Genomic DNA, 21,552 nt, shown 5'->3' on the forward strand with positions numbered 1-21,552 from the left:
CACACACACACACACACACACACAAGGTAAAGCAAATACACCAAAAAGCTTTTAAGTATAGTAAAGGAGAATAGAGGTATAGCCAAATGAAGTCAGGGGGCTGCAGAGAGGGTAACCAGGACTGCAACAGTGAATACACTCTAACATCTACATTTATGGTAAGTGTACACAACTGTACTATGTTCTTCGTGTTTCACTGTTGCAGTCATCACATTTCATAGTTTCATAGTTTCATAGTATAGTACTAGGCTATCTGCCCTGGGGCATTTGTAAGCCTAGCCATAGTGATGTGGCTTTTGCCACCCCATGAAATGGTACAAAAATGTACAGAATAAATCTAGAATACTGTGCCTCTGTCTAGTAGTGACACAATGAAGGTCCCCTTATATAATAGAATTAGTTTACTGTGCCCCTGTCTAGCAGTGACACAGATGTGACCCCTGGGGTAAACTTACGATCTCCCATCCACTCATCAAGATTTCTCTTGAGGAGAGTCAGTGAGGGGTTCTGCCTAATACGAACTGGGATCCTGTTCCAAAGCATGGGAAGCCTTTGGGTAGATTCCCAAAGCTAAGTATGGGAGGAGGAATTTAGATACCATTAGGACCAGCTATAAGGCCCTGCAACACTGCAGTGGCAAAGCCAGCTCTGGATTTAGAGAAAATTGGCAAAAGGTAATGCTTGGTGAAAGTATGTACAGAACTCCAGGTAACAGCTTCTAGGAGGTCTCTGGTAGGGACACCTCTGAGAAAGGCTGTAGAGGAAGATGCAGCCCTGGTTGAATGGGGTCTAATCCCCTCTGTGTGATAGGTTTTCCATGATGCTTATAGCAGAAATGAATGCAATGGCCTATCCATTTAGAAATGGCTTGCTTTGAAATCGCCTTTCCCTCTGCCCCTGCAGCAAATGCCACCAGTAGTTGTTCAGATTTCCTTAGAGGTTTAGTCCTGTCCAAGTAAAATCTAAGGAGTCTGTGCACATCTAAGGAGTGCAGTACCCAATTCACCTTTGTTCTGTGGATTAGAAAAGAAGGTTGGCAAATGAATGGACTGATTAAGAGCCACACTGGATACCACCTTGGGCATGAAAGAGGGATTGGTCCTGAGGGACACCCTGTCTGCAAGAAAGATGATGAAAGGCTCCACTGCCACAAGGGCCTGTAATTCAGATACCCTTCTTGCTGAAGTGATTGCTAAAAGGAAAGCTGTTTTCCAAGAAAGGAATTTTAAGTCTGCAGTTGCAGCTGGCTCAAAAGGAGGAAGAGTGAGTTTTTCCAATACAAAATTAAGGTCCCAGGCTGGAGTTGGGCCTCTCCTGGGTGGTTTTAAGTTTTTGGCCCCTCTGAGGAACTGCTTGAGCAGTGGGTGAGAAAAGAGGGGTGAGTTCAGTGTTGTAATGAGCTGAAATGGCTGAGGCGTGAATTTTGATGGAGGAAAAGGAAAGGCCCTTGTGAAGCATCTAAGTTAAGTATTGAAGAATCTGAGGTAAATTGGGCACTGCTGTGGCCATCCCTTGAGTTTGGTTCCAGGCACAGAATCTTTTCTATTTTTCAGCATAAGATTTTCTAGTACTAGGCCTCCTTGCCTCCAAAATGACATTCAACACTTCTTCACTGAGGGATGGTAATGGAGAGATTAGGTAATTAGCCAGGCTGCCAGGTTCAGGGTTTGAAGCTGGGGGTGCAGAATCTGGCTCTCCTGCTGAGACAGCAGGGTAGGGGTCTGAGGTAGGTGCCATGGGGCCAGCTGTGACACACTGCGCAAGAGGGGATACCCAGTGTTGGCGTGGCCAGTCTGGTGCAATCAGTATCATCCTTGGGTTGTCCTGTTTAATCTTCAGTAGTACTTTGGAGAGGAGAGGCAGAGGAGAAAAGGCATAAACTGATAGATTTTTCCAGCTGAAGGACAGAGCATCCACTTTCCAAGCTTGTTGCATCCACTTTCCAAGCTTGTTTGTGGGGAGTCCTTGTGCAGAATGTGTCCAATTGGTAGTTCTGGGGGGAGGCAAACAGGTCTATATCTGGGATACCCCATTTGTTGATCAACATGTTGAAAATCTTTGGTTCCAGTTTCACTCATGTGGGTCCATAAGATTTCTGCTTAGTTCGTCTGCCAGTGTATTTAGCTTTCCTGGCAGGAATTGAGCCTGTAGATGAACTTGGTAGCTCAAGGCTGTGTTCCACAGTGCCATGGCTAGTCTGCACAGGGGGTAAGAATGGGTACCCCCCTGCTTGTTTATGTACCACATAACAGTGGTGTTGTCCGTCTTTACCATTAATTGTCCTGGAAGAATGTGGTCCTTGAAGGCTGTCAGAGCATTCTGTACAGCTAACATTTCTTTTTGATTGATATGCAGGTGCATTTGACTTGGGTTCCATTTGCCCTGAATGCACTTCCCTGCCAGGTGAGCCCCCCATGCATAGTCTGATGCATCTGTTGTTAGGGTTTGGGCGGCAGGGGATAGAGTGAATGGTAGTTCCTTGTTTTGGTAGCAGGCCTCTGCCCATCAAAGGAATTCTAACAGTAGGCAAGGTATGATAGGAATCATTGCTTCTAGATCCTGAGAATGTTGACACCATAGGCTTTTTAGATACCACTGTAGTTTCCTCATATGCAGTCTTGCATATGGAATTAGTAGAATGCACGAGGCCATGAACCCCAAGGCTTGCAGTATTTGCCTTGCAGATAGCAGGTTTTTTGTGGCCACTAGTTTGAAGTAAGTTGTCAAATGAATTTGTTTCTCTGGCATGAGGAAAGCCATCTGGGAAGCTGTGTTCAAGCTTGCTCCCAGGAATATAATTTGTTGACAGGGTACCAGCTGTGATTTCTTTTCGTTCATGGTGTACTCCAGACAAGTTAACACCTTTTGCACAAACGCCAGATGATTCAGAAGTATGTCCTGGCTTTCTGCCTGAATTAGACAATCGTCCATGTATGGGTATATCTGAATATTTCTTTGCCTGCAAAACGCAATGACTGGAGCTAGGCACTTTGTGAATACCCTGGGTGCAGTAGATAAGCCAAAGGGCAGTGCAGAGAACTGATAGTGCATGTAGCCTGCTTTGAAGCGTAGGTATTTTCTGCAAGATTCCCTGATTGGGATGTGCAAGTAGGCTTCCTTTAAATCCAGTGTTGCCAACCAGGCATCTATGCCTATCATGGGAAGCAACTGGTGAAGAGTTAGCATCTTGAATTTTGGAATCACCAAAAAGGTATTTAGGATAGACAGGTCCAGGATAGGATGCCATGAGTTGTCTTTTCTGGGTACCAGGAAAAGTCTTGAGTAGAAACCTTGTCCCTTTTCCTCTTCTGGTACAGTCTGAATATTCTTTAATCTTAAGAGAGAGAGTACTTGCTTTTGAGCCTCTGCCCACTGATTTGGGGGTAAATCTGGCCAACCGTTTGGTGTTGGTAACGTGTGGAATTGAAATCTGTATCCTTGGGAAACTATGCTTAAAACCCATTTGTCCTGGGTAATGAGTTCCCAGTTTTTTGCTCGCAGAACAATCTTTCCCCCTAAAGGAGCAGTCAGTTTTGAAGTGCTTGGAAGTTTTAAAGTTAAGTCATTGAGACAGCTTACCACGGGGGGGGGGGGGGGGGAGTCTTACTACTCCCCGATTTGGAAGTGGGAGCTCCCCACTGCTTAGTCCTGGGCATACACTGGGACTGAAGCCTGGGTATTCTGCTGGTTTTGGGTTTGAACTGAGAAGGCCTGGAAGAGGAAGGAAAGGACCAGTTTTTTGAGGGCCAATGCCTACTAAATCTAGGAGGCTGCACTTGTAAGAAATCTTTAACAGTTTGCATATATTTGGCTTTTTCCTCCATCTTTTTAAGAACTTCTTCTGCTTTGTCGCCAAACAGGCGGTCCTGATTTAAGGGAGCATCCAGCAATTTAGTTTTAACATGATCTGGCAAAGATTGCTCCTTAAGCCAAGCATGCCTTCTAAGTACAGACCCGGTGACAGCAGCCCTGCAAGATGCCTCTAGTAAATTAAAACCACACTGCAAAATATGTTTTCCAACCTGTTCAGCAGAATGCATTAAATCCTGTAAATCCTTATTTTCAGCACAATCAGGAATCAACATCATTTTCTGTTTAAGCAATCCAATAATATGCTGCTGATACTTTAACATATGAAACTGGCAATTTAAGGCCCTGATGGCCAAGGTTGCAGAGGTGTATACCTTCTTACCCCATCTATGCAGGGCCCTGGAATCTCTATCAGAGGGGGTAGGATTTTTGGCAGTAGTAGCCTTAATGCCCTTGGGTCCCTGTGAAATGGTCTCAGGATCTGCAGTAGGATTTTTAAAAAGGAACTTGTGAGAATCAGGAACCCTGCAATATCTAGCAGGTTTTCTGGGAGCAGGAGGTAAAGAGTCAGGGGCCAAGCTAGATTCCGAAAAGGCATCGTCAACAATGTCCAGCACAGGAGGGATAGCTAAAGGCCTGTGCTGGGGCAGGAGTAAGAAATCTCTAAGCCTCTTTTTAGAATCAGAGTAATCCTGGCTTTCCCAGTGAAAATGCTCCCTAAGAGTATGCAAGGTTTCACCAAAAGAAAAATCCTCTGGGGGAGAAGCAGAGGGAGAGTCCTCTGCATCAGAACCCTCATAGGTAGATAAGGGTAAATTCCTGGTCATCAGAGGGGACAGAAATTTCAGAATCCTGGTCAGAAGTATCATAAGCAAATTCAGTCCTAGGTTCATAGGTTGATACTAGGCTATCTGCCCTAGGGCATTTACAAGCCTAGCCAGTGTGTGTTTGGGTTTTGCCACCCTTCTTAGATTAGTTGACTGTGCCTCTGTATAGTAGGTCACAGAAGATAGCCCATTTAAGGTTAGTTTACTGTGCCTCTGTCTAGCAGTGACACAAAAGAGATCCCAGGGGTAAATTTACGATCTCCCATCCAAACGTCAAGATTCTTCTTGAAGAGGGTCATTGAGGGGTTCTGTCTGACATGGATTGGGATTTTTTTCCAGAGTGAGGGGAGCCTCTGGGATATGAATCTGTCCCTCCAGCATGTTCTATTTATTTCTGTGCTGAGGTTTAAGTCACTGGAGCATGTAGCTCTGATGGATTTGGATTTCTTGAGGTGGAGCATGCCCATTAATTCTGGGTTGGACATGGCTTTATATGTCAGGCACAGATCGCCTCTGAGTAGGCAGTAAGCAACTGAGTAGAGCTGGAGTTTCTTTAGCCTAACTGCGTAGGGCATCTGTTTGAGTCCCTTGATCTTCTTGGTGAGGTACTTTTGGGGTCTTTCTAGTTGTAGCAGGTGTCGGGTAAGGTACATCCCAAATGGGGCATTGTATTCAATTATGGGCCTGATGAGTAGAGGGGCACAATGACCCCTCTTGATCTAGATGTGAACCCCTTCGTGATAAGGTGGAATATATAGAACGTCTTTATAACCACTTTGGCAATGTGATTGTCAAAGGAGAGATTGCAATCTACTTGGGTCCCCAAATCCCCAATTACTTCTTCCGTACTTAATGGATTACCACCTATGTGGTTATTTGTGGGCACTTTGTTTTTCCCAAAGGGGATGACTATGCACTTTTTGGCATTTAGCTTTAGGCCATGGCTCTGGCACCAGTTATCTGTCTCTGTGAGACCTTTTTGGAGGATGCTTGTGTCAGCCAGCGAGTCGATTATGGCCCCCAGTTTGCAGTCATCTGCAAACTTTGTCAGCCATAGTCCTCCTGTGTTAGCCTGTACCTCAGAGAAATATATACCGAACAAGAGAGGTCCCAGGACTGAGCCTTGTGGGACGCCACTTGTAACTGGTTTAGAGTCTGACATGGCACCTGCAATTCTGACCATGTGGGTTCTATCCCTAAACCAGTTTGCAACCCATCTTGTGACATAGGGGTTGATATTTAAGCTGGTAAGCTTATTTATGATGCCTGAGTGGGGTATTGTGTCGAAGGCTTTTTCAAGGTCAAGGTAGGCTGTGTGGACTACCTTCCCTTCGTCTATGGCCTTGGTGACTGTTTCAAAGAAATTGACCAGGTTCAAGAGGCAAGATCTGCCCTTAAAGCCGAATTGGGTAGGATCCAGTGTTTGGTGGTTCCCAGTGTCTTTGTTTATGAGTTCCATGATGATATGCTCCATAGCATTGCAGACCAGGCTAGTTAGGCTTATAGGGCGATAGTTTCTGGGGTCCGTTGTGGCACTACCTTTATGGAGTGTGACCACTGTTGCTGTACTCCATTCTTTGGGTACATATCCTGTTGTAAGGCTGAGACTGAACAGTGACTTTAAGTGAGGGTTCAGTTCTTCTTGGAGCTCATGTAAAACGCAGCCCGGGACACGGTCCGGTCCCATTGATGCTGTGTTTTTTGCTTTGGAGAGGGCAGCTCTCACCTGTGCATCTGTGATGTCAGGGAGGCTACACTCTGTTGGGATAGTCATTTGCTCATTTGGGGGGGTAGGGGGGGGGGGAGAAGTTTGCACTGAACCGGTCTGCCAGGATGTTTGCAATGTCTGTGGGTTCAGTGTATTTTTTGTCATTTTGCACTAACTCAGAGCATATCTGGGAGTTGCCTCCCAGGTTCCTGACATAACTAAAGAAGGCCTTGTGATTATCTTTAACGTCTTGTGCAATTTTTCTTTCGAACCTAGCCTTAGATGATTTTATGAGGGATCGTAGTTTCTTGCTAGTACTGGATCAGAGTTGCCTTCCCTTTCAGGGATTTTGCTCTATCATGTAGTAGCTTCCTCCTTCTGTTGTACAGCTTATTTATGGCTGGGGTCCACCAGACAGGTCTCCAGCCTTTGGAGGAGTGTGTCTTGGTTTTATTTGGGATAGCACGATACATGCATTCCTGTAGGGATCCATAGAATGTGTTTGTAAAGGATTCTGCGGTTTGGGCTGTATTTTCCACTGGCCCTGGGGCTTTGAAGGATTCCACCTCGGTTTTGAGAAGTAGGAAGTTTGCTTTTGAGAAGTTTTTGACCATGGTTTCTTTTGCTGGGGGTGGGGACGGGATATGGATGTCCATAGTGATTAATTTATGGTCAGATCTTACCAATGAGGGGTATACCTCTGGTACGGAACATAGAGTCTCCATGTTGGTGATGATCAGGTCCAATATGTTTTCACCGCTTGTGGGAGTGGTGACCAGTTGTTCCATAGCATTTGAGTTTATAAATTCTAGGAACCGTTGGGCTAGGGTGTTAGGGCTTGAGTAGTGCTCCCAGTCTATGTTTGGGTAGTTAAAGTCACCCAATATAACGGTGTTTGGAGAGACCTTTATATTCTCCAGTGTCTTCAGGAAAGTCGAGTGGGGTTCCTGAGTTTGGGAGGGTGGTCTGTAGCTGGCTACAAACTGGAAGGCAGTTTTGCCCACTGTTAGTTGCACATGAATGGTCTCAGATGCTTTTTGCAGTGCCACTAGCCTGTAGGTATGGGTATCTTTGATGAATATGGATACTCCCCCTCCTCTTGTGGTTCGGTCCAAGTTTTGAGGCCGAAAAGCATGGTATGAGGTATAGCCTGGTAGTGCTGGGGTGCTCTCGGGAGCCTTGAACCAGGTTTCTGTTACTGCACAGATATCGATATTCTCCATACTGAGGAGAGCCTCGAGTGCGTGCATCTTGAGGTTTAGACTTCTGGCATTGAGCAGCATTACCCTTAGTTTCTTTTTCCTTGTGTTGTCTAAGGAGGTGGGTTTGTCTTTTGAGCCTTGCCTAAAAAAGGCACTATGGGGGTGGCAAGAGCCTTGGCTAGTATTCGAAAACCCTGGGGTGACAGGTGTAAGCCGTCCCTAGCGAAGCAACGTGGCTTGTCAAGCATGTCATCCCAGGCTGACAGACAATGGATCCCCTTTGAGTGACACCAACACTTTAGCCAATTGTTGAAATTGATTATTTTGTCTTTATACTGTGGTATCATTCTTGGTGAGGGTAAGATGCTACTCAAGGTCAGGGTCATACCGGCCTGGGCCACATGATCAGAGAGAGCTCCTCTATGTCTCTTTTCATGTAATCCAGGGAGGTACGTCTCAGGTCACACAAGCACGGACAATGACGGAGTCATATTTGTACTTGCTTTGGAGTGACCTGAGTGCTTGTGTTATGTGGCGGATCCTGGCACCTGACAGGCAGCTTACAGTGACCTTCTCCTTGTTCAGCCTGGTGAGAGGGACGTCAGTGTGTCTGACAACAGAGTCACCTATTACAAGTGTATTAGGTGTGGTGTTTAGCCTTAAGGGCTGTGACTGTGTGGCACACTGACTTTGTGAACATGTGATACGTGCGTATTGTTGTGGGGTAGCAGTTGCTTGGATGTCTGCTTTGGAGGTCTCTGTTGCTTGGGCAGATTTTTATTTAGAGCCTCCGAGTATGTTTTTGTGTGTTTATGTGTTTGGTTTGCTGGTGCGATAGGTCTATGTGAGACTGGATTTGTGGTGTGTGTGATTACCTTCTCTTCCAGACTGACCGTGCCAGTACTATGTTGAGAGAGCTCAGCCTCCAGTTTGGCTATATAGTTGCATCTCTCACATATATTTGAGCTTGTTGGGAAGAGGAGAGGGTGGTCTGTGTACATAAGGCAGTTGTAACATTGCCTCAAGATTCCCATATTCACCAGCTGGACTGGACAGTAAACCTGAAACTGACTTTTGGACATGCCAGAATAGTATAAGGAATTACTTTTTGACTTGATCAAAAAGGACCAATAGGGAGCCAAGTACTTAAAGGGAGTATAAGAGGGTGTAGTGCTTTAGTTTATTAGTGCTTACTTATAAGACACTTATCCTAGCTACTGCTGGGTTTTAGAAGGAAAACAGAGTACTTACTTTGAGATTTGGAACAGTTCTAAGGGAAAATGTGAAGAGCAGACTTTGTGGAGCCAGGAATAGTTTAAACCTGATTAAGCGGTGCTGCCCGATGCTGCGCTATGCGCAAAAACGTGCAAAAGAGGGTTTTAAGAGAGGGGGATCAAGGAGTTTGGAATTGACCCAAAATGGCCAATAAAACTACAGTTTCTAGGCAGTAACCACTCCCACAGGGGCAGGCAGGCTGTTCAGCGTTTACCACTACCACTGATGAACACAGAGACTTCCCTTTAGCCCAAGCAAGCAATGGCCTCCAAGAAACTTACAAACAGTTCAGAACAGCAAATCTGTAACTGAACTTTTTTTTAAATTTCAGAAATTGGGAAAAAAGCAAGATTTTTTTTTTTTTTTTTTTAAAGATAGCAGAGATACACAAGTAGCAACAAGTTAGAACAGTGCAATAAATGACCCCACACTTGAGTGCTAGGCCAGAGACAGGTAAAATGCAAGTTTTAAGAAAAAAACGATTTTAAAATAAGTGCAACACAGGAAATGCAGTAAACAGGCTCTAGATGTGTTCTAAATACAGTTCCTAATACAGATATCAAGTTTAGCAAGCTGGAAAACGCCAAAAAGTAGGCGGCAATGCAGTAATCTTAAATAATCTGAAGAAAAAAAACTTAAAATCTCAAAAGTGGCTCCTTTCTTCTCTCAGCGTTTTCTCCTCTTGGTGGGTGCTTCACCAACAGCCAACAAGTCTGAAAAGACGCCAAAACCACGAGGCAATCGGGTTTTAAGAGAGGGGTCTCTTAGAGGGGAAGGTTGGCTTCCCCTGATTAAAGTAATAAGGTCTTCAGCCATTCTTATCATTTGTTTTTTAGGCATAGAGGCCTGACCATGCGGGTCTGGGCGTCTGTTTCCTAGGCATGGTTGGAGTTTTAGGCCTAGAAGAAGAAGATGTCGTCAGTTTGATATGCAAGTCAGTAGGCCTGAATACACCATCGGAAGCCGGTTCCACAGTTGAAGCATCTCGTGGCATACCGGACTCCGAATGGGTCTCAGTAGAGGCCTGCAAATCTGAAGTAGTGGGTATCAGGGGCTGTGAAAGTGCCTCACTGTGTACCGGCAAACTGGCGACTAGCTTAGCAGCAGCGTCATCAGCAGCTTTGGACCTAGGCAGACTGTCTCTGTCTATCTTTGCCTTTTTTCAGAATGTCGGTAGTCGGGTGGCTTACTGACGACATATATGGATAATTGAACAGAGTATCAAAATATTTAGAAGCGAAAATGTACCGACGACGAATAGTTTGTGGTTTAAACAAGGCACAAAACCTACAGTGAGGTACGTCGTGGTCAGGGCGTAGGCAAGGAATACAGTATGAATGAAAATCTTTATGAGGTATTTGCTTTCCACAAGAAATACAATTACTGACTTTTACTGACATCGGTTTAGAGCAAAAAAAAGTTTCCCCAACGGGGTACTTGGCTTTAGTTGAAGACTTTGGTTCTGAAACTCGAAAACGAAAATTTCAGTTGTCTGCCGAACGGCACTTGTGAACTGCTTCTGCTTTGGGCACCGCACAGCAAAAAATACTGATGTAATGGCATCGGCTGCATGCTTTATACCCCTGACTACCTGAGACAGCAACCGACGCAGGACCCAAGACTTTGATAATCAGGCCGACTGAGGGCTACTGCAAGCAGATAACCCAAATGTGATGACTGCAACAGTGAAACACGAAGAACATCTGTACTAAGCCAGCTCTAGATTTAGAAAAAAATGGCAAGTGGTAATGCTTGGTGAAGGTATGTACACAACTCCAGGTGGCAGCTTCTAGGATGTCCCTGATAGGGACACCTGTGAGAAAGGCTGTAGAGGTAGATGCAGCCATGGTTGAATGTGGTCTTATCCCCTATGGGGTAGGTTTTCCATGGTGCTTATAGCAGAAACGAATGCAGTGGCCTATCCACTCAGAAATGGTTTGCTGTGAAATGGCCTACCCCACTGCCCCTGCAGCAAATGCAACCAGCAGCTGTTCAGATTTCCTGAGAGGTTTAGTCCTGTCAAAGTAAAATCTAAGTTGTTTGTGCACGTCCAAGGAGTGCAGTATTCGTTCCCCTTTGTTCTGTGGATTAGAAAAGAAGGTTGGCAAATGAATGGACTGATTAAGGGCCACACTGGATACCACCTTGGGCATGAAGGAGGGATTGGTACTGAGGGACACCCTGTCCACATGAAAGATGATGAAAGGATCCACTGCCATGAGAGCCTGTAATTCAGACACCCTTCTTGCTGAGGTGATTGCTAGAAGGAAGGCTGTTTTCCAAGAAAGGAATTTCAACTCTGCATTTGCAGCTGGCTCAAAGGGAGGTAAAGTGAGCTTTTCCAGTACAAAGTTAAGGTCCCAGGCTGGAGTAGGGGCTCTCCTGGGGGCCTTAAGTTTTTGACCCCTCTGAGGAACTGCTTCAGCAGCGGATGAGAGAAGATGGGTGGTTCTGTATTGTAATGAGCTGAAATGGCTGAGGCATGAATTTTGATGGAGGAAAAGGAAAGGCCCTTGTGAAGCATTTCAGTTAAGTATTGAAGAATCTGAGATAAATTGGGCGCTGCTGTGCCCATCCCCTGAGTTTGGCTCCAGGAACAGAATCTTTTCCATTTTTCAGCATAGGATTTTCTAGTACTAGGCCTCCTTGCCTCCAGAATGACATCCATATCACTTGCTTACTGAGGGATGGTAACGGAGAGATCAGGAAATTAGCCAGGCTGCCAGGTTCAGGGTTTGAAGCTGTGAGTGTAGAATATGGCCCTCCTGCTGGGACAGCAGGGCAGGAGTCTGAGGCAGGTGGCATGGTGCCAGCAGTGACACACTGCGCAAGAAGGGGTACCAGTGTTGGCATGGCCAGTCTTGTGCAATCAATATTGCCCTTGGTTTGTCCTGTTTGATCTTTAGTAGTACCTTGGAGAGGAGAGGCAGAGGGGGAAAGGCATAAACTGATAGGTTTTTCTATGTGAAGGACAGGGCATCCACTTTCCAAGCTTGTTTGTGGGAAGTCCTTGTGCAGAATTTGTCCAAGGGCATCCACTTTCCAAGCTTGTTTGTGAGGAGTTCTTGTGCAGAATTTGTCCAATTGGTAGTTTTGGGGGGAGGCAAACAGGTCTATCTCCCTCCCCCATTTGTTTTTCAACATGTTGAATATCTTTGGTCCCAGTTTCCACTCGTGTGGGTCCATGAAATTTCTGCTTAGGTCGTCTGCCAGTGTATTTAGCTTTCCTGGCAGGAACTGAGCCTGTAGGTGCACTTGGTGGCTCAAGGCTGTGTTCCACAGAGCCATGGCTAGTCTGCAGAGAGGATATGAGTGGGTTCCTCCCTGCTTGTTTATGTACCACATAACAGTGGTGTTGTCTATCTTTACCAATAATTGTCCTGGAAGAATGTGGTCCTTGAAGGCTGTCAGAGCATTCTGTACAGCTAACATTTCTTTTTGATTGATATGCAGGTGCATTTGACTTGGGTTCCCTTTGCCCTGAATGCACTTTCCTGCCAAGTGAGCCCCCCATGCATAGTCTGATGAGTCTGTTAGGGTTTGGGCGGCAGGGGGTAGAGTGAATGGCAGTCCCTTGTTTTGGTGGAAGGCCTCTGCCAACCAAATGAACTCTATCTTTAGACAAGGTATGATAGGAATCATTGATTCTAGATCCTGAGAATGTTGACACTATAGGCTTTTTAGATACCACTGTAGTTTCCTCATATGCAGTCTTGCATATGGAATTAGTAGAATGCAGGAGGACATGAACCCCAGGGCTTGCAGTATTTTCCTTGCAGATAGCTGGGACTTTGTGGCCAGCAGTTTGAAGTACGCTGTCAAATAAACTTGTTTCTGTGGTGTAAGGTAGGCTATCTGGGAAGTTGTATTCAAGCTTGCTCCCAGGAATACAAATTGTTGACAGGGTACAAGATGTGATTTCTTTCCATTTATGGTGTACCCAAGAGAAGTTAACAATTTCCTTACAAATGCCAGATGATTTAATAGCATGTCCTGGCTTTCTGCCTGAATTAGACAATCATCCAGGTATGGGTATATTTGAATATTTCTTTGCCTGCAAAATGCAATGACTGGAGCTAGGCACTTTGTGAATACCCTGGGTGCAATAGATAAGCCAAAGGGCAGTGCAGAGAACTGATAGTGCATGTAGCCTGCTTTGAAGCATAGGTATCTTCTGCAAGATTCCCTTACTGGGATGTGCAGGTAGGCTTCCTTTAAAAACAGTGTTGCCAACCAGGCATCTTTGCCTAGCATAGGAAGCAGCTGATGAAGAGTTAGCATCTTGAATTTTGGGATCACCAAAATTGTGTTAACAGATAGGTCCAGGACAGAACGCCAGGAATTGTCTTTTCTGGGTACCAGAAAAAGTCTTGAGTAGAATCCTTGCCCCCATTCTTCTTTTGGGGCAGGATGAATAGCCCTGATGCTTAAGAGAGAACTTGCTTGTGAGCCTTTGCCCACCGATTTGGGGGTAGATCTGGCCAACCATTTGGGGCTGGTAAGGAATGGAAGTGGAATCTGTATCCTTGGGAAACTATATTTAAAACCCATTTGTCCTGGGTAATGAGTTCCCAATTTTTTGCTTGCAGTGCAATCTTTACCCCTAAAGGAACAGTCAGTTGTGCAGGGCTTGGAAGGTTTAAAGTTAAGTCACTGAGACAGTTTACCACAGGGGGGAGTCTTACTACTCCCTGCTTTGGAAGTGGGAGCCTCCCACTGCTTAGTCCTGTGGGTACCTTAGGACTGAAGCCTGGGTGTGCTGCTGGTTCTGGGTTTGGACTGAGAAGGCCTGGAAGAGGCAGGAAAGGACCAATTCTTAGAGGGCCAATGCCTACTACATCTGGGAGGCTGTACTTGCAGGAAATCTTTAACAGTTTGCATAGATTTAGCTTTTTCCTCTATCTTTTTAAGCACTTCTTCTGCTTTGTTGCCAAACAAGCGGTCTTGGTTTAAGGGAGCATCCAGCAATTTAGCTTTAACATGATCTAGCAAAGTTTGCTCCTTAAGCCAAGCATGCCTTCTAAGTACAGACCCAGTGACAGCAGCCCTGCAAGATGCCTCTAATAAATCAAAATCACATTGCAAAGTATGTTTTCCAACTTGTTCAGAAGAATGCATTAAATCCTGTAATTCTTTATTTTCAGCATGACAGGAATCAACATCATTTTCTGTTTAAGCAATCCAATAATATGCTGCTAATACTTTAACATATGAAACTAGCAGTTTAAGGCCCTAATGGCCAAGGTTGCAGAAGTGTATACTTTCTTACCCCATCTATCCAGGGCTCTGGAATCTCTATCAGAGGGGGTAGGGTTTTTGGCAGTAGTAGCCTTAATGCCCTTAGGTCCCTGTGAAATAGCCTCAAGATCTGCAGTAGGATTTTTAAAGAGGAACCTGTGAGAGTCAGGAACCCTGTAATAACTATCAGGCTTTCTGGGAGCAGTAGGTAAAGAGTCAGGGGCCAGGCTAGATTCCGAGAAGGCATCATCAACAATGTCCAGTACAAGAGGGATGGCCAAAGGCCTGTGTTGGGACAGGAGCAAGAAATCACTAAGCCTCTTTTTGGAGTCAGAGTAATCCTGGCTCTCCCAGCGAAAATGCTCCCCAAGAGTATGCAGGGTTTCAACAAAAGAGAAATTCTCTGGAGGGGAAGCAGAGGGAATGGAGTCCTCTGCATCAGAATCCTCATAGGTAGATAAGGGTAAATCCTGGTAATCAGAGGAAACAGAAATTTCAGAGTCCTGATCAGAAGAATCAGAAGGAAAATCAGTCCTAAGTCTCTCAGAGAGGGAAGGGTGGTTTCCCCCGATTAGAGTAATAACGTCTTCAGCCATTCTTATCATTTGTTTTTTAGGCATAGGGGCCTGACCATGCGGTCTGTGCACTGGTTATCTAGGCATGACTCGAGTTTTAGGCCTTGAAGAAGAAGAAGAAGAAGATGGTGTCTGTTTAACATGCAAGTCAGTAGGCCTGAATACACCCTCAGAAGCCGGTGCCTGCACACGGCTCCGGACCCATCCAAGGTAGAGACATCCGCTGGTTCCATAGTCGAAGAAGCATCTTGCGGCATACCAGACTCCAAATGGGTCACAGTAGAGGCCTGCAAATCTAAAGTAGCGGGTTTCAGGGGCTGCGAAAGTGCCTGAGTACCGGAGAACTGGCGACTAGCTTAGGAGAAGCGTCGTCGGCAGCTTTGGACCCATGCGGTCTGTCTCTGTCTTTATCTTTGCATTTTTTTGGAATGTTGGTAGTCGGGTGGCTTACCGAAGCCAATTCTGGATAATTAACCGAGTACCAAAATATTTGGAAGTGTAAATAAACAGACGACGAATAGTTCGAGGTTTGAATAAGGCACAAAACCGACAGCGAGGTACGTCATGGTCTGGGCCTAAGCAAGGTATGCAGTATGAATGAAAATCTTTATGAGGTATTTGCTTTCCACAAGAAATACAATTGTTAACTTTTACTGACATTGGTTTTGAGCAAGAAAAAGGTTCCCCAGTGAGGTACTTATCTTAGTTGAAGACTTTGGTTCTCAAATTCGAAAATGAAAATTTCAGGAGATGGCCGACCAGCACTTGCGAACTACTTCTGCTTTGAGCACCGCACGGCAAGAAAGACTGATGTAATGGTGTCAGCTGCATGCTTTATACCCCAGATGACCTGATGTCATGGAAGATGAGACAGCACCCGACGCAGGATCTAAGACTTTGATAATCAGGCTGACTAAGGGCTACTGCAAGCAGATAAAGTACAGTTGTGTACACTTACCATAAATGTAGATGTTCAAGTGTATTCACTGTTGCAGTCATTACATTTGGGTAATCTGCTGGCAGGTTGCCCTCAGTCGGCCTGATTAACAAAGTCTTGGGGTCCTGCGTCAGTTGCTGTCCCTTCTTCCACGACGTCAGGTCGTCAGGGGTATAAAACATGCAGCCGACGCCATTTTCATCAGTTTTTCTTGCCCCAGATGTCAGGTGCCCCCCAAATGGGGAGCAAAATATATATGTATATAATTTAGAACGCAAAAAATATACCTCCATACAAAAGGAAATACACCAAAAAGGCTTTTAAGCATAGTACAAGTAGAGGTATAGTAAGAGAAAAACAGGGGGCTGGAGGGAGGGTAACCAGGACTACAACAGTGAATACACACGAACATCTACATTTATGGTAAGTGTACACAACTGTACTATGTTCTTCGTGTTTCACTGTTGCAGTCATTACATTTGGGTAGAATCCCAAAGCTATGGTTGGGAGTATGGAATTATACAGCATTAGGAGCAGCTATAAGGCCCTGCAGGACAGCAGTGGCAAAGCCTGCTCTGGATTTAGAGAAGAGAGGTAAATGGTAATGTTTGGTGAACGTATGAACTGAGCTCCAGGTAGCAGCTTCTAGAATGTTTGTGGTAGGAACCCCTCTAAGAAAGGCTGCAGAAGTAGATGCAGCCCTGGTGGAATGAGATCTGATCCCCTTGGGGATGGGTTTACCATGGTGCATGTAGCAGAAATGAATACAATGTCTTATCTGCTTTGAAATAGCCTTTCCCTCTGCCCCTGCAGCAAATGCCACCAGTAATTGCTCAGATTTTCTTAGAGATTTTGTCCTGCTTAAGTAGAATTCTAGTTGTCTGTGTACATCCAATGAATGCAGAATCCACTCACCCTTGTTCTGTGGATTTGGGAAGAAGGTTGGGCAGATGAATGGTCTGACTAAGAGCCACACTAGATACCACTTTAGGCATAAAGGATGGATTGGTCCTGAGAGCCACCCTGTCCAGGTAAAAAATAATAAAAGGCTCCACTGCCATAAGAGCCTGTAGTTCTGAAATCATTCTAGCTGAAGTGACTGCTAAAGGAAAAGCTGTCTTCCAAGAGAGAAATATTAAGTCTTCAGTAGCAGCTGGCTCAAAAGGAGGTAAAGTGAGTTTTTCCAACACAAAATTGAGGTCCCATGCGAGAGTTGGTGATCTCCTGGGAGGTCTTACATTTTTGGCCCCTCTGAGGTACTGCTTTAGCACAGGATGAGAAAAGAGGGGAGGCTCTGTGTTGTAATGAGCAGAAATGGCAGAGGCATGTATTTTTATAGAAGAAAAAGATAGGCCCTTGTGAAGCATCTCAGTTAAATATTGCAGAATCTGAGGAATATTGGGCAGTGCTGTGTTTATTCCTTGTGCTTGGTTCCAGGCACAGAATCTTTTCCATTTGTCAGCATAAGAATTTCTAGTACTAGGTCTTCTAGCCTCCAAAATGACATCCATCACAGGTTTGCTGAGAGATGCAACTGGTGAAATTAGTTGATTAGCCATGCTGCAAGATTCAGAGTTTGGAGCTGAGTGTGCAGGACTTGATAGCTCTGCTGAAACAGTAGGTAAGGTGTCTGAGGCAGGTACCACGGAGAAATGTGCGACATATTGTGTAGGAGCGGGTACCAGTGTTGGCGAGGCTAGTCTGGAGCAATCAGAATAATTTTTGGTTTTTGCTGTCTGACTTTTAGTAAGACATTGGAGAGCAGAGGCAGAGGGGGAAAGGCATAGACTGATAGGTTTTTCCAGCTGAAGGATAGAGCATCCACTTTCCAAGCTTTCTTGTGATGAATTCTTGTGCAGAATTTGTCCAACTGATAGTTTTGGGGAGAGGCAAAAAGATCTATTTCTGGGCTCCCCCATTTGCATGTCAACATGATGAAGATTTGTGGATCCAGTTTCCATTTGTGTGGGTCCATAAGATTTCTACTTAGTTTGTCTGCCAGAGTATTTTGCTTTCCTGGCAGGAATTGAGCTTGTAGATGTATTTGATAAGTCAAGGCTGTGTTCCACAATGCCATGGCTAATCTGCAAAGGGGTTAGGAATGGGTACCCCCCCCCCTGCTTGTTTATGTACCACATGACTGTGGTGTTGTCGGTCTTTATCAGTAGCTGTCCTGGATGAAGATAGTCTTTGAAGGCTGTCAGAGCATTCTGTACAGCTAGCATCTCTTTCTGGTTGATATGTAGGTGCATTTGATTTGGCCTCCATTGGCCCTGAATGCATCTCCCTGCCAGATGCACCCCCCCAAGCATAATCTGATGCGTCTGTAGTCAGGGTTTGGGTGACAGGGGGTCGAATGAATGACAGTCCCTTGTTTTGGTGGCAGGCCTCTGCCCACCATAGGAACTCTTGCTGCAGGCAAGGAATGATAGGAATCATTGTTTCCAGGCTGTGACAATGTTGACTCCATAAGCTTTTTAGGTACCATTGAAGTTTCCTCATATGCAGTCTTGCATATGGAATTATTAGAATGCAGGAAGCCATGAACCCAAAGGCCTGCAGAATTTGCCTTGCAGATAGCTGGGTTTTTGTGGCCACCTGTTTTGAAGTCAGTCATCAATTGAATTTGTTTTTCTGGTGTAAGGCAAGTCATCTGGGCAGTTGTATACAAGCTTGCACCCAGGAATGTAATTATTTGAGAGGGTACCAGCTGTGATTTCTTTTCGTTTATGGTGTACCCTAGACAAGTTAGAAGTCTCTTTACAAACGCCAGATGTCTTAGAAGAGTGTCCTTGTTTTCTGCCTGAATTAGACAATCGTCCAGGTATGGATACATTTTAATATTTCTTTGCCTGCAAAATGCAATTACTGGAGCCAGGCACTTTGTGAAGACCCTGGGCACAGTAGATAAGCCAAAGGGCAATGCAGAGAACTGGTAATGCAAATAGCCTGCTTTGAAGCGGAGGTATCTTCTGCAAGATTCCCTGATTGGGATATGCAGGTAAGCCTCTTTTAAGTCCAGTTACCAACCAGGCATCCTTGCTAGCATAGGGAGTAACTGTTGTAGAGTCAGCATCTTGAATTTTGGAATGTCCAGAAATGTATTTAGAATGGATAAGTCCAGAATTGGACGCCATGATTTGTCTTTTCTGGGTACCAGGAAAAGTCTTGAATAAAAACCTTGTCCCTTTTCCTGGTCTGGTACTGGTTGAATAGCTCCCATATTCATGAGGGATATAACTTGTTTCTGGGCCTCTGCCCACTGAATTGGAGGCAGATCTGGCCATCCATTTGAGATTGGCAACGTGTGGAAATGAAATCTGTATCCCTGGGATACTAAATTTAAAACCCACTTGTCCTGGGTAATCAGTTGCCGGTTTTGTGCATGAAGTGCCAGTTTTCCCCCCAAAGGGGCGGCCAAAAGATAAGTGCTTGGTGATTGCAGTGAAAAGTCATTGAGACTGTTTACCGTAGGAAGGTGCCTTGTTACTTCCAGATTTGGAGGTGGAGGCACCCCATTGCTTTGTTCTATAAGTTCCTTGTGACTGAAACCTGGAGCCTTTGGAATGTCTGGATTTGACCTGAGCAGCTCTGGAGGGTACTGGAAAGGACCAGTTCTTAGTAGGCCAGTGCCTACTGAACCTGGGTGGCTGCACTTGTAGGAAATCTTTTACAGTTTGCATAGATTTAGCTTGATCTTCCATCTTTTTCAAAACTTCTTCTGCCTTATTACCAAATAGCCTGTCCTGTTGTAAAGGAGAAGCCAACAATTTTGCTTTAACATGGTCAGGCAGATTTTGATCCTTGAGCCAAGCATGCCTTCTTATCACAGATCCAGATACAGCGGCCTTGCAAGAGGCCTCCAAGGAATCAAAACCAGATTGCAAAGTATGTTTTCCAACTTGTTCAGCTGAATGCAATAAATCCTGCAACTCTTTATTTTCCACACAGTCAGAAATCAACATAATTTTCTGTTTAATTAAACCCATGACATGCTGTTGATATTTAAGCATATGAAATTGACAGTTTAAAGCCCTGATTGCCAAGGTTGCAGACATGTAAACCTTCTTACCCCATCTATCCAGCGCCCTGGAATCTCTACCAGAAGGGGTAGGATTTTTTTTGCAATAGAAGCATTAACGCCCTTGGGACCCTGAGAAATGGTTTCAGGGTAAGCAGTAGGGTTTTTAAAGATGAATTTGTGGGAGTCCGGAGTCTGCCTGGCTTACTAGGAGCCGGAGGCAGGGAATCAGAAGTCATACTGGATTCTGAGAAAAAATCATCAAGAATGTCTAGAACAGGAGGTATAGCCAAAGGCCTATGCTGAGGAAGGAGGAGGAAATACCTACGTCTCTTTTTAGATTCTGAAAAATCCTGACTCTCCCAGTGAAAGTGTTCCCTTAAGGTATGCAAAGTTTCTCCAAAAGAAAAATCCTCAGGAGGAGAAGCAGAAGGGATGGAATCTTCTGCATCAGAGTCCTCATAAGTGGGAATAGATAATTCCTGATCAGAAGAGGAATCAGAAGAAATAGAAACCTGATCTGAAGACTCGTAGTCAATGCCTTGCCTAGGCCTCTTAGCAGGAGGGGGATGGATACCCCTGATCAAGGTAATTAAATCCTCAGCCATTTTGATCATTTGTTTTTTAGGCATTAGGGCATGTACACATGGCCCATGCGTCGGTTTTTTTAGACATAGAAGTAGTTTTTGGCCTTAATTTTGAAGATGGAGTCAGTTTAATATACAAATCTTTAGGCCTGAAAACAGCCTCAGAAGCCGGTGCCTGCTCAGTGGCTCCGGACCCATCCAAGGTAGAGATATCCGCGGATTCACAGTATCTCACGGCATACCAGACTCCGAATGGGTCTCAGTAGAGGCCTGCGAATCAAAAGTAGCGGGTATCAGGGGCTGCGAAAGCACCTCACTGAATACCAGCGAACCGGCAACTGGCTTAGGAGAAGCTTTGTCCTCAGTTTTGGACCTCGACGGTCTGTCTCTGTCTTTTTCTTTGTGCTTTTTAGATATTTCGGTAGTCGGATTGCTAACCGACGACATTTCAGGATAGTTACATCTCGAGCCAAAATATTTAGAAGCAAAAATATACAGACGTTTAATAGTGCGTTGATTAAATCTAGCACAAAACCGACAGCAAGGCACGTTGTGGTCAGGGCCTAGGCAAGGAATACAGTACAAATGATAATCCTTATGAGGTATTTGCTTCCCACAAGTAATACAATTACTAACTTTTACTGACATTGGTAAGGAGCAAGAAAAAGTTTCCCCAATGGGGTACTTAGCTTTTAGATGAAGACTTGGGTTCTGAAACTCGAAAACGAAAATTTCAGTAGTCGGCCGACCGGCACTTGCGAACTGCTTCTGCTTCGGGCACCGCACGGCAAGAAAGACTGATGAGAATGTCGTCGGCTGCATGTTTTCTACCCCTGACGACCTGACGTCATGGAAGGAGGGACAGCAACCGACGCAGGACCCAAGACTTTGTTAATCAGGCTGACTGAGGGCAACCTGCCAGCAGATTACCCAAATGTAATGACTGCAACAGTGAAACATGAAGAACATCCCACAGGTTTCTAATCTTACTATGTATCACAGGTGTACACACATGTATGTGCACCACCTGGCGAGTTAGTTTTATTATACAAATGTGAACGACAAGTAGTAACAGCTACAAGAAACACAAAGACAGAGAGATTTATTCCATCACCTTCTCTTTCTAGTCACTGTACAGTCTCCAAATATATGCACTGCAGTGAATGCAGCTACCTTTTCAAACTTCTAATGTCAAACAGCAGTCAGCCCAGCAAGCTAGGAGGACATTATTGCCAGTGTCTGAAATATCTGTATGTAAACAGTGAAATACTTTGATGCATGCTCCAGTTCCAGGGACTTGGTAAAATAATACATTTTACCCAACATAAAAAGTTAAGAAATATGCCAATGGCTATGCCAGTCTTACCCTGGA

General features: G+C 44.9%; 1 protein-coding gene across 2 annotated transcripts in view; it reads right to left on the reverse strand.

Annotated features, from left to right (window-relative positions):
* RUNDC1 (RUN domain containing 1) overlaps positions 1-21,552 on the reverse strand; it is a 492,478-nt gene that overhangs the window by 153,332 nt on the left and 317,594 nt on the right. The gene's annotated exons all lie outside the window — the stretch shown is intronic.

The sequence above is a fragment of the Protopterus annectens genome, chromosome 13.part0 (genome assembly GCF_019279795.1).
Source record: "Protopterus annectens isolate FY-2018-M chromosome 13.part0, PAN1.0, whole genome shotgun sequence".
Lineage (NCBI taxonomy): Eukaryota > Metazoa > Chordata > Ceratodontiformes > Protopteridae > Protopterus > Protopterus annectens.